The 17,070-nt window shown below is 40.5% G+C and overlaps 1 protein-coding gene across 1 annotated transcript in view; it reads left to right on the top strand.

Moving 5' to 3' along the window:
* The window catches only part of HSPA12A (heat shock protein family A (Hsp70) member 12A), a 62,234-nt gene that overhangs the window by 28,139 nt on the left and 17,025 nt on the right, over window positions 1-17,070 (top strand). The gene's annotated exons all lie outside the window — the stretch shown is intronic.

Here is a 17,070-nt window from a genome sequence, read left to right as displayed (position 1 = left end):
TAGAAATGCCCCTTTAAAGCCCTAGTTGATAGGCTAAATGATAAACTGTATTTGGGACAATTAGCTCTAGTATAAACTGTATAAAAATGGTCTAGAAAATTCAGACTAGAAACACTGAAAGAGGAGTTAACTCTACCAAGCAGTAGCTTTAAGTCATACATATTCACCTCTTAAATGCCTTTTTCTTTCTATTTACTTTTATATATATTGATGTCTCTTACTGCAGACTCTGATGTTTTACTCATCTTGTACACTGTATTCCTGCTGAATTCAGTGCACATGGAACAGATGCAGTTTTGAGACCCAAGGGAAAGCTGATTTTAAAATACTGGACACAGTTTTGTTTTGCTATTTTCTTTAGGTCATTGCAGAGTTATAAAGTAAAACAAAAAAAGAGGGAGAAAACTCTTTTTTTCCAGTTCCCATTTTCCCACAGTAGGAATGAAAGGACTGTGAACCGGATAGTCTGGATATAAAATTAAATTCAAATGTTATTTTCACCAGTAAGAGCTTTATCTGCATTTAACTCTTTCCCCCCCAAACCCCCCCAAATATGTGCACTTCCCATATGCATGTCCTTATTTCAAATTCAGTTTGCGTCTTCACCACATGAGATGTACACGTTCTTCTTTTCATCAGGATAGTCATTTTATGTTTTGGGTTTTTTTTATTTTTGGTCATAGACTTGCGTAACCCATTGGCAGCAGCTATGTGATGCACAGTTTGTAAAATATCTAGTAGTTCATGAGTAACTTTCAGAGTGCTCCTGGGAAGCACCCAGATTTTTCTAACTCTGTTTCTAACTATCTCTAATGTTGAGCAACATTTTTCTTAACAGTCTTTATTGTGGGATTGCTAATGCTAGTGCCAGAAGCAAAACACTCTTAAAGTTCTGATGGAAGGACACGGTTGTAGGTAAATCTGAAACACTAGAGACCCATTCGTTATCTTTGTATATTGTTGTCTGCCTGCTGTCTGTGTGCATGTGTGCTCGTGAACTGGGAGCTGTGTAAGACCAGGGCAGCTAGGGTAGATCTTTTGGCATTTCTCATTTGTGGCACAATGGAATGTTGTTAATTAGTGTCTGTGTCTGTGGTTGTGTCTGTGATTGTGTACTTTTATCGGCAAGCTTGGTAAACAGCAAGGACTGAGAAGGCTTTTAGCACGGGTTGTGTGATCAATTGCAGGAAAACATGAGTTTAGGGAAATAATGGATGTTTATTTGACACATGGGTGTGTCAAATTTTTTTTTTTTTTTAAAGTAATGGGGATGAAGAAATAAGTGCAGAAAACGGAGTTCTGCATTGCCATTCAGTTTTTCAGATTCCTATTGCAGGATCCAACACGTTCCTCAAACTGGTATGTACGGATGGATCAGATGTTGCAGCTCTTGTTGCTAGCTCTTGGACCATGCAAGCATCTTGGAAATGAGAGCTTGCTGTCGTTAGAGTAATTGAGGCATCAAGTACAGAAAAGTGTGAAGAGGGAGCAGTAGAAACTTTGTTACTGGAAGCACACTGAAGTACAACCACTAGTCTAAGCTGAGAGTTAACTAGTGGGAAATGTTAATGAGCTGTGGAAATCTTCTTGAGTAATCTGTGACAAGTGACATAGCTCTAAGAGACCAAAAATACTAATGGCTTCAGTTATTGGTTCACAATGTAAAAGCCCAGCCAGAAGGAATGGTTAAGTAGTTGTCTAGGCAAAGCTAAATATTGCATGGAATTAGTAAAGTCATATAAGAAGTGTTGTAGATCTGCTTCAGCACTCACCATCCATCAGCTTTTGTCCAGCCTACAATCTCAGTGCATCTCCGACATCCCCTCATCTCTGTCTTGCCTTAAACAAAACACTGCTAACCTGGAACTCTTAATCTGCACAAGGGTTCTCACATGCCCCCTTCCAGCTGCTGTGCTGCTTTCTCATTTGAATGACTAATCTGGGTGTTCCCTTCAGCTCACAGTGTTTCCTCTCTCTTCCCATCCAGCCCTGTCAAAATCCTGCTAATTCTGTCTGCATGACAGCCTTTCCTGTCTACATACTGCTGAGCTTTCATCAAAGCTGTCACAGATTTTGCATCTTGGTTACTGCAACATCATTTCCTTGGCTTTGGCAACTGTAATCTGGCCTGTTTTGTACCTCTTCAGATTATTGCCACTAAAGGGTTTTGTAGCCTCGCATTTGACAGGGAATCAGCCTGCATTTGACTCCTTCATCTGTGTCATCTCCAACATAAGCAGCATGTCCTGGATGTGAACATCTGAATGCTAACTCGTTTTCTTCCTCTTAAACCCTCTCTAAAATGCTGATTTTTTTCACACCTGCAAAAACTTGACTGTGATTAACGTAGTGATACGTGAAAACTGCTCCTCATTGCTTCTTGCTGTTACTCTGCCTGCCCCATCTGTATTCATCTATTGTGCTTTTTGTATCCTTAACTCTTTTTATACTTGTTACCTCTTTGAAGCAGGTATTTGTTTATTCTCTTTTGTCTTGCTCTCTGGGGCTTCCTGAGGAACTAAGCCTCGTAGGCTGTAGAGAGCTGCATGTCTTTAGAGCTTCACTTTGCTGAATCAATATTGCTTTATTTCTGAATAAAAGTTTGCAGACACTTCTTCCTGACCCTCATGCTTAATTCCCATGTCCCCAGAGACAGTTCTAAAGCTGTGGGACACTTGTTGAGGTCTGGTCACACTTGGAGAGAACTCTGTGACAAGAGCAGAGTGTCATCTCTGTAGGACGCACTTTGGCTTAAGTTTCCTTTCCCAAAACAAGTCTACTGGGATTACTGTGCATTGCATCTGTGTTAGTTACATCCTGAATAATGACTCTTAAGAGTTTGCCATTGTCCCCACCAGTAAAATACAAGGCGTCATAAATAGCATTAACTTTTCTTGTTTCTGTGTCCTAGTTGTTCCATTTCAAATTCTTTGCTTTGATGTAGTTCTGTCAGAAGTGCTGTATTTACCAGTATTAGAAGGAATCCCATTCTCATGAAGAACTCGCATCGTGAGTAATAAATTCGAATTGTTGATATATTTTCTTATTTTGGAGACCTTGGCAGCATGGTCCAGTTGGACAATATGTGGGAGGACTTCATCCTGCTCATGTGGGTGGGATCTGCCCCTTATTCTTGTCCTTGCAGAAGCAGCCAAAGGCACCTGCACTGGGCCTGAGGTTTAGACCCAACATGAAAAGATGGCTTAGATATGGAGGCAGGCCATTTCCTGCTTGTGAACATGGCCTGGCACTTAGAGCCGCATCAGAATGGCGTGTGAACATGGACACAAAACCAGGATCCCACTTCTCTGTTGTCTGAGGTCCTACTGACACAAGAAAATTCTGTGTTTTCTTAGTCTTGTATTACTGATGACCAAAAAAAAAAAAGTGTATCCACTAATGGAAAAATGAAACTCTAAAAGTATTTGAGACTATTTGTGTAGAAATCCATTGAATCTAAGTAGGCATGAATAGTTGGTTGTCTTAACAGCACTTTGCTGTCTTAATATATTACTATGAGCAGCACTTTCAATCTCTTATCCAAGTGAAATCCAGGCACTGTAGATTGTTTATTAGAGGAACACAGGATCCAATATTCTTGGCAGAGTGTTTCTTTTTAGTAAAGGCATTCTTCCAATGTGTATCTTTCAATACACATTCTTTGGGCAGCGTAAGAGCAGAATCTGCATGCTGGAATTCCTGGAACGTGCCAATAGGAATAAGGTTTTAAGGATTAGTTTGAAGTGTGACAGGAGTGGGTGCATGCAGAAGCTACAAAATAAGAAAGTAAAACATAGCATACCAAATGCACTCAGGGCAGAGCAGAGGAAAGTGGAGAATAGTGCATTTTTATAAGCTTGCCCAAAATATTCTATAGGCTTGCAAACATCAGTCAGCTGGTCTACTTAGAGATATTTAGGGTTCTTTTCTTTTTAATATGAACTGGTGATTTTGAAATGGAGTTCTAGAGCTCTGAAGTAGATTTATTTTTCAATTACAAATAGCAAATAAAATCATTTGCGTGGTAAGCTCATATAAATAAACAGAGAGGCAGTCTAGTGAGCATGGAGTTCCACAGGCTTTCTTTAACCAGCTCTTATGCTGAATATTTATTAATGTTTTCACATCAGTTTTGTCATGGAATGTGCATGATGAGAATTATTTAACATATCGTGTTCCAGGGTTACATTACATTACATCGATCAGCACTAGCCTGCTCTGTAGAAGCCTTTGGAAATGAATTTGGTGAAAGAGTAATGTGACAGCACATAAAATTCCTTGCTAATAAAAACGTGATGTGAAAATGATTTTTGAAAAGGTGACTAGAGAGACTTAACCAGATCGATATCTGTAAAGCTGAGCTACGCTTATTCCTTTGTAAGTATTTCTTTGGTACACAAAACACACACAACCAAAACTTATTTGTCTAGGCATAGTGTAACAGACTTCTACTATAAACTACATAAAAAGGCAGTGCAGAATCACAGAATCAGCTAGGTTAATGTTCAATGATGTTCAGGCATAAGCAGCACTGGGAAGCTGGTGATTTTTGAAACAGTTCTTGTTAGTGGAGGCAGACAAGGCAGAAGTACATTAATACATCAACCATCCTGGTTATTTGTAGCTTCTGGGGTTCTCTTGAGTCCATGCTTTCGCTTTTGTGATATTAAGATCTTTTTAATCATAAGGATTAAAATGTTTATTAAGTGATATGTCAGGGAGGATTCTGCATCTTGTAGCTATGTGTAATTAGAAAGGATAAGTGAGGAGTGAAGATTAGAGTGGGAACTCGGCACAGTGGGAAATGTGTACTAATTGATCTTGGTTTACACATTTTAATTACCCAGCCAGGTTCACATGAAAGCAGAGGCAGTTGACAAAGCCATCTGCTAATCCAGTTCTGCACATTTCTGTTTGTCCACTTCTGTAGCACAAGTTGGAGTATTTGGAGGTTTTCTTTTTGTTTTGCTAAGCAAGTAAAATAAGAGGTTTTCACGGCATTCTAGGTAAGAGTAGGTAGATGGATCTGTGCCTGTCTTCTAAAGCTATGGAGCATGTCTCTCAGGATCTTAGAAATTGCGTGAAAGGGCACTGGAACCAACAGAAACAGCCAGAAATGAGAATTTTCCTTCTGCCTGGTGGAAAGACTGTGCTAGATGGGGTTTTCCACCCAAAAGAAGAAAATGACAGTCTGAAAGACTTTAAACTACAATCAGGAGGAGTGGGGGGAGTGATAGAAGTCCACAAACAAATACAAATCAGTGTGGACTAGGTTTAAAACCAGTGGGTAGGATTGTTTGTAGTAAGTTCATAGAAAGGACAATGAAGGAGGATAATAGATCGGTTAAAAGACATCTTAGATGCCAGTATCCAGTTACAAAGAGAAAAGAAATACAAGCTGAAAGTGGAACTATAGTGAAAAATATTAAGGCAAAATCAGAAAGTCCAAGGTACAAAATAAGATGCAACTAGCAGAAAATAGCAAGCATATAGTTTTCTTGGTGAAACAGCTCTCAGTCAGGGTCATTTGTGTCTCTTTAATAAAATCAGCCTGAGCTATAAGGACCTACAATGAGGATATTTTGAAACAAAGGGAAGGGGAGAGCCTGAGTCACTAGGAGGATGCTTAAATAGAGAGTCTGGCTTTGCTGTTGTGGTAACTGTCACGTGCCCATGGTACAAAAAGCATTTCTAGAATAATGTAACATGAAAAATTGAAAAGCTTATGAGAATTTAATGGCTTCATTTTTCTAATGCATTCTACTTGTAAAACTTGCAGCTAATGTCCTCCTGCACCTTGGGGGATATAATGTAATGCAGCAAAAAATTCTTGGTAATGCTACTTGGAGCTAAGCTTTCATTTACTGCACAAATGTGATCTGTGGCAACAGTCACTTGGGAGTGAGCTGCAGCTAGTGGAAGTATGGACTGAATGCCACTGTGGTCCCATTTAGCATCAACTTGTCAACAAACATAAGCTCTTCCTTAGCATGTTATCATTCAGCAATATGAGTCAGATTTAGTAGTGCTAATTTGGATTTACTAGTCCCAATACCTGTGAAAATTTTGGAGGTTTGAAAGGGCAGGGGCACAACAAAACAAGCAATTCGGAGATTTTTGTGTAGCCTGTTGCGCAAAGAAAAAAGTTGGTGATTTCAGAGTCTTGTGGTTGTTCCTTACCTTGTAAGGGATCCAAGATTCTTCCCCTTAGAAAACTGTGTCTGTATATCTGGGACTACTTCTGAGACCAAAATGTGTTAAACTAGATATGATGTCCTAAACAACGTCTGCTGCAATTACCGGTATTCTTTTCTGTCTCACAAATACAAGAAATCCTTTTCTCTCTCACGATGACCCAGAAAGCTTGTGCCTTGCCTATGTGTGGCAAGAAATTATCTTTCTTTCTTATCAGCAGTTCACAAAAGCTTTTTGAGGAATAAGTGCAGGTAAACTGTAGAAACTTCTCCATGCATTGTAAGCAGAAGTGGTTTTAATGCTGCTTCATGATTAGTAGATGATGGTCACAATTCAGATATTTCCTTCCTCGAGGCCTACTCATCAGCACATGCTACAATACTAATTTCCAAACCACTCTGCTCAGACATCTGCTCTTGGATTCATCCATCTCACTGTTACAACCTGTGACATTTCTCTGCAAACTACAGAGGTCTTCCCAAGAAAAGTGAAGTATAATAGGAAGAGGACATTTTTAGATTTAAGATAGCAACAGGAATAATCCTCCTATCATGCCATAAGGAGACAGTAGTACTTCTATATCTCTGTTTGTGTCTGGAAAGCAGCCACTTCTAGAAATTCAGTTTCAGCAGGTGTCTTCTAAAGGCAGTGGAGAACAGACACCCTTACTGGGGTATGTAAGCCCTCGTTTTCTGTCTTAATAAGGAGAGCAGAATCTTTTTACATTGGGAGAGATTTGGGGCAGACTGCCATACAGTGCAAAATGGCAACTGAATTTTCACACCACTCCTCCCAGTAGTTGGCAAAAAGCAGATGAAATACTGACCTTATTCCAGTACTTAAAGGGGGCTACAGAAAAGCTGGGGAGGGACTCTTTATCAGGGAGTATAGAGATAGGAAAAGGGGTAATGATTTTAAACTGAAAGGGAGTAGATATAGATTAGATATAAGAAGGAAATTCTTTCCTGTGAGGGTGGTGAGGCACTGGAACAGGTTGCCCAGAGCAGTTGTGGCTGCCCCCTCCCTGGAAGGGTTCAAGGCCAGGTTGGACGGGGCTTTGAGCTGCCTGGGCTAGTGGAAGGTGTCCCTGCCCATGGCAGGGGGGTTGGAACTGGATGACCTTTAAGGCCCCTTCTAACCCACAACATTCTGTGATTTGTTTCCACTGGAAGTGTTCTATAGATGCACCTCCTGGTGATGCAGGTTTCGGTACAGGGGAGAAGAGAGAAAGCAGGAGGCTTTTGACAGGGCTGTAGGCTCTGTGACTGCATCAGAGAGCATTCAGACAGCAGTGTGTTTGGAGTTTTGGGTGCTGTCTTGTGCTGCTGGGAAATGTAGAAGCCCTTCCCCATCTCTGCACAGTCTGCACAAAACAGATGTGAACTCTCAGTGAGCCAGCACGACTCCTGTGGCTGTGGCTGGTGCAGATCAGAGCCCAAGCTCATGAGCTTGCTGAAATACGTGCATGAAGAGGGGAGTCAAAGACTGAGGGGGTAGAACAGGCAGTGGTATTTGGCAGTTCCTCCTGACCTTCTTCCCAGACCATCCTACAGGTGCAGTACACATTTTCCTGCACTTGGATCTCTTTGATTTCTGTCTCTCACCTTTGCCAAGACAGAACACTGATTCTTTCCTTCCACGTTACCTCTCAGGTCTGCAGGGCCCTATAAAACCCTGAAATCACCTCCATGGGGAGTTCAGCATGAACAGCCTTCCTTTGAGAAGTAAACAAACGACCAACAGTCCTTCAGAAAATAAAGATGTATTTTTTCAATGAAAGCATAACTTTAAAATAAAGTTTGTACACATTTTTGGGTGATTTCTGACAGGTATAAAATAGTTCAAGTTTGTCCCAAGAACCTTTTTCTCTGTGTCATAGAACATGTCTGTTAGTTTTGGGGTAGGGTAACATCTGTCAGAGCTGTCACAGTACAGTTTGAAATTATAAATTTCTGCAGGCTTTTGAACTCGGGCAGACCAGTTAAAGGACTTCCTCTAACTGTGAGAGGAGGGTGACATTTTGGAAGGCTTGACAGAGAGGAGCCCTTTTTGTCACCATTGTTGTTTTCTGCAAGAAGCTGCATTTACCTTAGCATTTGGACTAGAAGTATATATAATCTTAATCCTTGTAACATTTATATAGTGTATTCTTTCAATATTCTGCAATTCTGATAGTGTCACATATAAGGATTTGACAATATTTCCTGTTCTCTGTCCTCTCATTGCTCTTGCTGCCCAGGAGAACTTCATGTTTCCCCGAGTAATACTTCATAGAGCTCAGGAGCCCTTGAGATTATCTGCTTCTCTTCCTTCTCTGGCTTCCATTATGCATTTTAGGAGTTTCAAAAGTTTGTATTATATTCTACGGTTAGTAAATTTTATTGTTTTATAAAGTAAAAAAGCAAAATTACAATACAAAATCCAGAAGACCTGGTGAGTATGGGTTTTAACAATAGAATCAAAGAGTGCTTACAGTCCCAAAGAATTTCAAGTTCAGGTTGAAAATACAAAGAATAGATTATAAAAATCATGTGTAAAATATAAAGTATAGAAATGCACTGGTAAAGCAATCTGTACTTTTATCTGGGTAACAGCAACCCCAGGAAAAATAAGTCGAAGCAGTCTGACCACGCTTAGCAAAGGCATTTATCTTAATAAGACAGCCTAGCCATCTATAACAAATCAGTTCATCTAATCAGTGACCATACAAATGCAGCAGTTTTGACTGCAGCCAGTGCAACTCCACAAAATTCATTGTTCAGAGTGTGCTGAAAGTTATAGGTTAGTAAACAGAAATGAAATGTCAAATGAATTCTGCTTTGGTCCAAAACAACTTACTAAGTAGCATGATCAGGTATGTGTATGACAGATAACCATCTTGATTATTCAGGGCCCAAGCACCCCCAATTCCCACAAACTTCAGCCATAGCTCCATTGTAAACCTTGGTATTGAGTTGGATACTTAGAAACTGATGCATTTGCTTTAGTGGTTTGTTTCACAAAGTTTGTCCTAAGTGACTTGGAAAATGTTATGTGGGAAGCTGGTAGCAGAGCTGAAGGCAAAAGAAATGAGCTTCAAGTCCAGGTTTGCTATTTGTATTCTTATGCGTTTAGGCACAAGACCATTTTTTCTCTACAACCAAATACAGGGAAACTAATTAATTAGGAATTGAATTTCCTTCCCTGACAAGACACTGGACTGAGGCAATTTTTTTTTTGAGTGTGGACTGTATTAGTGTTGCACAAGTTGAGTTTACATCCTTGATGCATTAAACTAATTGCTTTCCCTATATTGAATTACTTTTTAAAGTGACTGATGGCTGACACTTGAGGCTAAAGGACTGCCTAGGACTGTTGTGCTTTTTATGTTTTCAGATTTTAAAAGTGTAGCTTCCAGATTAAAAAAAAGTGTATTGTGACAAATATTTCCTTTTGATCCCAAGACACTTAAATAAAAGTTCTGGTGGCAAAGGTGACTGGACTCCGTACAGAAACCTGTGAGGCCCTGAATAGCTGCAGGCTTGTTACAGTGGGTGTGGTACTGCTGTCATACTGTCAGACACGATGGGCTCCCTCTCGCTGATCCAGGCAAGGATTTGACACGGTATTCATAAAGACAAAGAAGGAGAAAGTGTGTTTGGGAAAATGTGATAGTCATTTGGGAAAGATTCCTACCAGCAGTTCAGGTCTTTCTCAGTGTGTAATACCTGCATCATTTTAGAATCATGGAAGCATTCACTGGAAGCATTTGTTGGAGATCATCTAGTCTGAACTTCCATTTGAAGCAGGGTTATTGCCAACACCAGGTCAGCAGTAGCTTTGTTTAGCCAAGTTTTAAAAATCTCCAAGGACAGAGATGCTTCTCTGGGCAGCTGTTCCAGTGCTGCATCACCTTACTAGTAAAAAGAGTTTTTGTAATATTCAATTTGAACTCTACATTCTGCAGTATGTGGCTGTTGCACCTTTTATATCTCCTGGCAAGACTGAGGAAAGTTGTGTTCTACCTCCTTTGTAACCTTCAGATAGCTTCAGGCTGCTATTAAATTGCTCCTTGGCTGGCTCTTTACTGGACTAAACAAACCCAGCTCCCTCAATCTCTCCTTACAGAACATGTTCTATAGCAGCCCTCCTTGAACCCTTTCTACTTTCTCCATGTCTGTCTTGAGCTGAGGGGTGCAAAAGTGTTCAGTTGATAAACTTTATAGAGCTCATTCTGTAGCCATTACTCATGGAAATTAGCAGTCATGATTACTTATACTGAGAAGTAACAAGGAAGTAAGTTCTGTAGTAAAGGGCTATAAGTGATTCTAGTGGTATTTTTTGAATTAATAATAATAATGTACACAATGATTACATATTTTTATACCAGCTTTTTGAAGCTGGTATCCAAGAGTTTTTTCCACTACAGAACTAAGTCTATAAATAAAATGCTAATCTAAACCTCTTGCCCCTTCAACATATATGTTCGTGCCCAAACTCTTAAATGGGGAGTAGTGTTGTTATTAACTGGAGTTAATTTATATCTTGTCTGGTGAAGTTCACCAAACCAGCTATACAGGTGCAAGCGTGAGGTACCTTATCTATCCTGATTTTACAGAATCATAGAATGGTTTGGGTTGGAAGGGACCTTAAAGATCATCCAGTCCCACCCCCCTGCCATGGACAGGGACACCTTTCACTAGCCCAGGTTGCCCAAAGCCCCGTCCAACCTGGCCTTGAACACTGCCAGGAAGGGGGCAGCCACAGCTTCTCAGGGCAACCTGCTCCAGTGTCTCACCACCCTCACAGGGAAGAATTTAATCCTTACACCTAATGTAAATTTACCCTCTTTTAGTTTAAAGCCATTACCCCTCTTCCTATCTCTACACTCCCTGATAAAGAGCCCGTCCCCATCTTTCCTGTAGCCCCTTTAAGTACCGTGAGGCCGCTCTAAGGTCTCCCTGGAGCCTTCTCTTCTCCAGGCTGAACACCCCCAACTTTCTCAGCCTGTCCTCACAGGGGAGGTGCTCCAGCCCCAACGATCGTCTTTGTGGCCTCCTCTGGACCCACTCGAGCAGGTCCATGTCCTTCTGATGTTGGTGCCCCCAGAGCTGGACACAGCACTGCAGGGGGGGTCTCACGAGAGCAGAGCAGAGGGGGAGAATCCCTTCCCTCGACCTACTGGTCATGCTTCTCTTGGTGCAGCCCAGGACACGGTTGGCTTTTTGAGCTTTCCTGCAGGTTTGAGGATTTCACCTAAAAACTCCCTTTACAGGAGTTCATAGCTTGTGAGTTCTACCTTTGAAGTGTGAACAGCAGTAAGTTCCGTGTGCGTGAAGGCTGTAGGAAGGCTGTGAATTTTCTGTGGGTTAGTTACTTTGTATGAGCTTCTTGGTATGGGTAAGCCCTGGGAATTCTAAAACCACTGCAAAGCCTATGCTCTGGTATTTTAAAAGCAAGGAAAAATTGTATAAATATGTAGTAACAGTATCTACTTCATCATGGCAGAAAGGAAGATACCTGGAGTCTCAAAGAGAGGTTTCAGGATAATCCCAAAATCCTAAAGACAATTTAAAGGCTGATTTTTACACTGCGGTTCATCCTGTCATGTCTTTCACATTACTTAATCACTTATGCTAGTGCAAGGTGAATAAATGAAAACTATTACAGGGGTCTATTAACTTCCAGTTTTGTGTCCACTCTACTAAACCACTTTTTATCTTTCATAATTTATATTTTCCTTGTCTGAAAAATGAAGTTACTACTATTTTACCATGGTCGAGGTTTCATTTATGCTCTCTCAAGCAGTTTTCTCACAGAGAGATGAGTATCTTTGTCCTGTCACTTAACTGTACAGATGGGGAAGCTGATACCAAAGGAATTCTGCAGCTGTGATACTTATCCACTATGTTCTCACTTGTGAAATGCAAAATATCAGTGGCATCTGATCAGAATAGGACGAAGGACAGCCTGTGCCACAAACCTAATTTTAGCTCAACAGGCAACAATAGTGTGAAAATGTATGCATTTATGTATATGTGTTATATATTTGCATGTATGTGTAGCAAATGTTCAAGAAAAAGCAAAAAGCTTTTGGTTCCATAAAGCAAAAAGTGCATCTATGACATTGTAAATGTCAGATCTTTGCAGGGTCAACCACACCATCCAAACATTGCGTTGCCTGGATTTAAAAAAAAAAAAAAAAAAAAAAAGATAGATAGATGTTAATTCTTAGTTTTCATCTAGACTGAAATCCTGAGGATGAATTTTTGAAAGAAGGGGAGCACCCAGTAACTCTTCCTGCCTTTGGCAAACCCGGCCTCTTTGTTGTGGTCACTAAGAGGAATCTGGGTGCCTTTGAAAATCCTGTTTGTTTTGTGGCTGTTGAGCAATTTTAAGAATCTGTCTTTGAACAGATAAGTGGACTGACCTAAATGGGCTGTCTGACCTCACTGTTGTGTTTATTCATGATTGTTGTACTGCGGTACTCTTCATCACTCTGAAGACTAACGGCAAAGTGTCAGTGTATGTGATGGTATAGTGATTTTCAAACATTTTTTGTGAAGGCATCTTAAGTCTCGAGGCTGAAGATCTAGCAAAACTGCATGTGCTGTGCTTTTCATGCAGCTTTGTGACATACACTAGCCCCACTCCCTGCCAACCCAGCTCCCCCTTACGTGCCTCTTCGTGATAATGCTGAGACTCTTTTCCCATGTTGCTCATCTTCTTTCCTGGCATGCTCTGCCTCTGTAATTAGATCTCAGTTGTTTATTTGTGACATCCCAGTTTGATGCCATAGAACTGGAGAAAGTGCTAGCTAGTGAAAAAGGAGGAGGATTAGAGAAGAGCTCACTTACCAGGGTACTAAGTGGATGGTGTTATCATGAATCCGTTAACACAATGAACTGATTAGTTTAAACAGTGTAAATTTCACAAGGCACTTAATTTCCAACTGCTGTTTTGTGTTGCCTTGATTCAGTCACACAATACTTTCTTCACGCAGGCTGTGCAGTGCTTAACTTGCAATCATGGTTTTCCTTTTGTTACTAATTATAATAAATATCTTGGAAAATAGAAAAATGTTGATGTTAATTCACAGCTTCTGGTTTTTGGCTAAACGATGTTGTCCTACAGAGTTTCGTTTCCTAATGAACCACATTATCTTTACAGAGCTATTCATGGAATCCAACTTTTAAATTGTGTCTCTGGTGCCTACAAATGTGGCTTTAATGGTAAAACAGGTTTAAAAGGTTCTTCCTACCACCCAGAGGAATGGATATAGCACTCATCCCGTTTGCAGCATTGCTTCAGAAGTGATCAAAATAATGCAATTGGTGGTGGTGGCAAACTGTGAAAGCAGAACAGGGGCCCAAGGCTGTGAGGGAGCTGTGATGTAGCTGTCCCTACAGCTTCTGCATGTGCTACGTGTCACGTGGCAGACTGTTCGGTGAAGAGTGGCATTTGGCTGGGACACTGAACTGGAGTTCTGGGGTTGTGGAGTGAATTCCCACCTTATTGTGGGCTCCTGCACAACATTGGCCAAGGCTTTTAGTCTCTGTGCCTTGTTTTTCCAAATGTCTAATGAGGGTGGTTCTTCTTTAGCACATGTTTATCTGTTTAGTCTATTTATGCTACATTTTTGTATCTTGAAATGTCTTATTAATTGTGAATGCAGTGCCTATGGCACTGATGCAGTACTGAATCAGGTCTTAGATGACTACAAAATTTCTCAAAGCAGTAAATTAGAATTAATCCAATCAGACATCATTCTTAGTTTGTTTCTCTTTCTGAAAGATTGAATTTAACTGCTGTGAAAGTAATATAGTATATTGTCTATACTTAATTTACAAAATATTTTCTTTTAGTGGCTTCCAATACATAAAGCACAAAGGCACTAGTATATGTATTATACAGATAGGTAATCTGAGCTAGTAAGGAGTACAGAGTCTGCCAGGATCATCTCACCAGTTAATAGTGCAACAGAAAGTAAAGTTCACCTCTCCTGAGTATAAGCATGGTTCTTTTCTACTTTTTAGAATTTGTGAGTATATGTTGGGATAATTTACTTGTTCCATTTGACCCTGAAATTGGTGTAGCAAATGTTACTAAATGGATAAAAAATGGGTCTTGATCATATTATTTTCTCTAGTTCAGAGAATTTGCCTGCACTATTCCCTGGACCAAAGGGGAATCAAGGGGTCAGAATAATGAAGACCACCATTCTGCAGGTTAATGTGGGCATTAGCACTGAAGTTGACCCAGCTGCAGTTTGCTCTGTCCCTCACTCTAGTGAAGTAGGGGTCAAGACTGGACTGCCTGAATGGATCTGATTAATCCTAAATCTGTGTAGTGCTCCTTTGTACCTCCATTATTTCCAATATGTACTTTTAACCATTTCTCTTTTACTTTTTGGACCTTATTCAGCAGATTTTTGCTGCAAGGAACATGCTGAGTTTATAATATTAACGTACAGCTGCATCTTAACAGGTTGAGGCTTTTTTGCATGTGTTAACATAACACTGAGGTGCAAGAGCCATCTCAATCTAATCCTATATAAGTGTAAGGTAAATAAATGGATGAGGTACATTTTATTTAATGTTTTCATCTCCCACCCACCCTTATGAAAAACATAATTAAGGCAGATCCCTCCACTAACAGTCTTTGTCAGAGTCTGTGTGGGGCTGATTTGATCCCATGAGCTCTCCTACCTGGCCTGGCAGGGTAGCACCAGTAGCCTGCAGAGGAGCTTAGGGGCTGGCCCACAGCTTCAGCTGGGTTTGACAGCTGTGCTCTAGACTATTCTGTCTCCACGCAACCTTAGGGACATAAAAGTCTAATTTTTGTATGTACAAACTTAACACAAATACCTTTTGGATGGAGAAAAGTTCTTGCGCGAGACAGGGCAGTGTTTTACTCATTGCTGTTGTGCCCTTAGTGTAGTTCCTTCTGCAGGTTTGGCCCGTTTTAATGATTTGGTTCCAAAAGTAAGCTAGACCTATGCAGTGATCTTGTGAAAGTGTGTGTGCCTGCCTGTGTTATCAGCAAGTGTTGACGGAAGGGCAGAAGCTTCAGAAATGATTGAAAATTGGCTGCTGTGTGCAGGAAAGCATGATTATGAGTTAATGAGAAAAGCTGCAGTGTGAGCTGAGAGCCTCCCAGCCCTTGCAGCAGTCAGCTGTGAGATTGCAGAAGTTTTAGTATTCAGAAAACAAGTTAGACTTTAAAGTTTTTTGAGTGAAGAGGAAACGTGTGCACATGAAAGACAGAGAGAAAGAGGATTTCCAGGCAGGTGAAGCTCGAGGAATTAAAGATGAATACAAAATGCGTGGGGCTGACTCCAGTTAACATACGATTCTAATAATCAGCATTTTAAATTCAACAGATGGAGTACTATTTTCTGTACGTGGGGTGGTTTTTCACTAAGACTTTAGTATCAGTTCTTTTAATCAGTTTTATAGCTAAAAGAAATGGATGCACTCCTCTTAAGTCATGTTCCTTGTCTTACGAGTCAGGGGTTGGGCTTTTTTTTTGTTTGCCTATAAAAAAAAAAAAAAGCCTGATGTGTATCTCTGAAAAAGCAAAAAAGATCTAACTTTTGCTTTCAGTAGTTTGAAAGGATAGTAATAGGAAACATGTGCCTTGTCAACGATGGCATTATTTCCTAATATGCTATTCCTTCTGAGGTCACCATGGTGTAATAAATAACGCCTGATGGAACAACAGCATTCTGCCTGGCTGTGTTATGAAATACAGGAGTACTCCAGCTAAATGCTGATGCTTCTAATTATAGTGGCTTTCAGAGATGGGAGCTTTTCATCTAGGCCTACCTTATGGCTTTCATTGCCTTTTAGAAAGGCCCAAGCTACATGGAATATTCTACTATAACGCTCTCGTTAAGGCCATATAGGTTACAGTATTTAAACAAACAAGCAAAAAAAATATGTATTGCTTTTTTCATTGTGTGTTGTGGCATTTGAAGCTGGATTTTAAAAGTAGCAGCTTTTAATCTGTAGCAGTGATGATTCTGTGTATGGAGTGAGTATCATTTAGGTCTCTGGAAGTGCTCAGACTGCTAAAGTGAGCTTCAGTCCAGACCTCAATATTTGCTAATGATGAATTAGTCTAACATTTGGCAGCTGATGCTGTTCAGGGAATCAAGAATGTATTTGTGGTCCACTGTGTCTCTGGGCTGGTGACACATCTCTGGCTATAAAAGCAGAGCTAGCGTGCCAGGGTGAGAATTCACCTGCATCTGGATGGTAAAGTTATTTGTGCTCCTGTACACGAGGCTTTGAAGCACTTTGACATTTGCTGTCGGTGATGCATCTTGGCGAATGAACAGCAGTGCGCTGGCACGGGCTCACAGACCTGTTTTACTGGAGTGAGTGAAAATCTGGACGTTCTCTTGTCGAAGCATGAAATCCTAGTCCTCAGGCATATGAGCAAAGTGAGTTTGGGGCAGTCTTTTAATGTAGTTTTTTTCACAGTGTTCTTTGCTTCTTCCAGGTGTATAAATGCAGCAATGTCCTGCGAATAAATTCATTTTTAAGAACTGTCTGGTGCTCAAAGGATTTTTGTAATTCCATGATGGGTTTTCCACATTTGCATTTTTGGGAAGGCTGCTGTCTGCTGCCTGCATAAGTGATGGCTGGGTTTATACTGCTAGTGAGTATAATGGGAGAAAGGAAATCTCCTTAGCAGACTAGAGTCAAGACATGGTCTGTTATAAAGTCTGCTATAAGCTGCCCTAAGCAAAAGCAACGTGATGCATCTGTCCCACTGCCAGAATGATCTGTATAATGTTGAATACCAAGACATTGTTTAGATCTATCCTGTTCAAGCCTGGTAACTTGTGGATCTCTGTTCTTAGTTACAGTAGTACTTGGGCAGCAGTGG

Source organism: Strix uralensis, chromosome 7, assembly GCF_047716275.1.
Source record: "Strix uralensis isolate ZFMK-TIS-50842 chromosome 7, bStrUra1, whole genome shotgun sequence".
Lineage (NCBI taxonomy): Eukaryota > Metazoa > Chordata > Aves > Strigiformes > Strigidae > Strix > Strix uralensis.
This window is presented reverse-complemented; position numbering and strand designations above follow the sequence as displayed.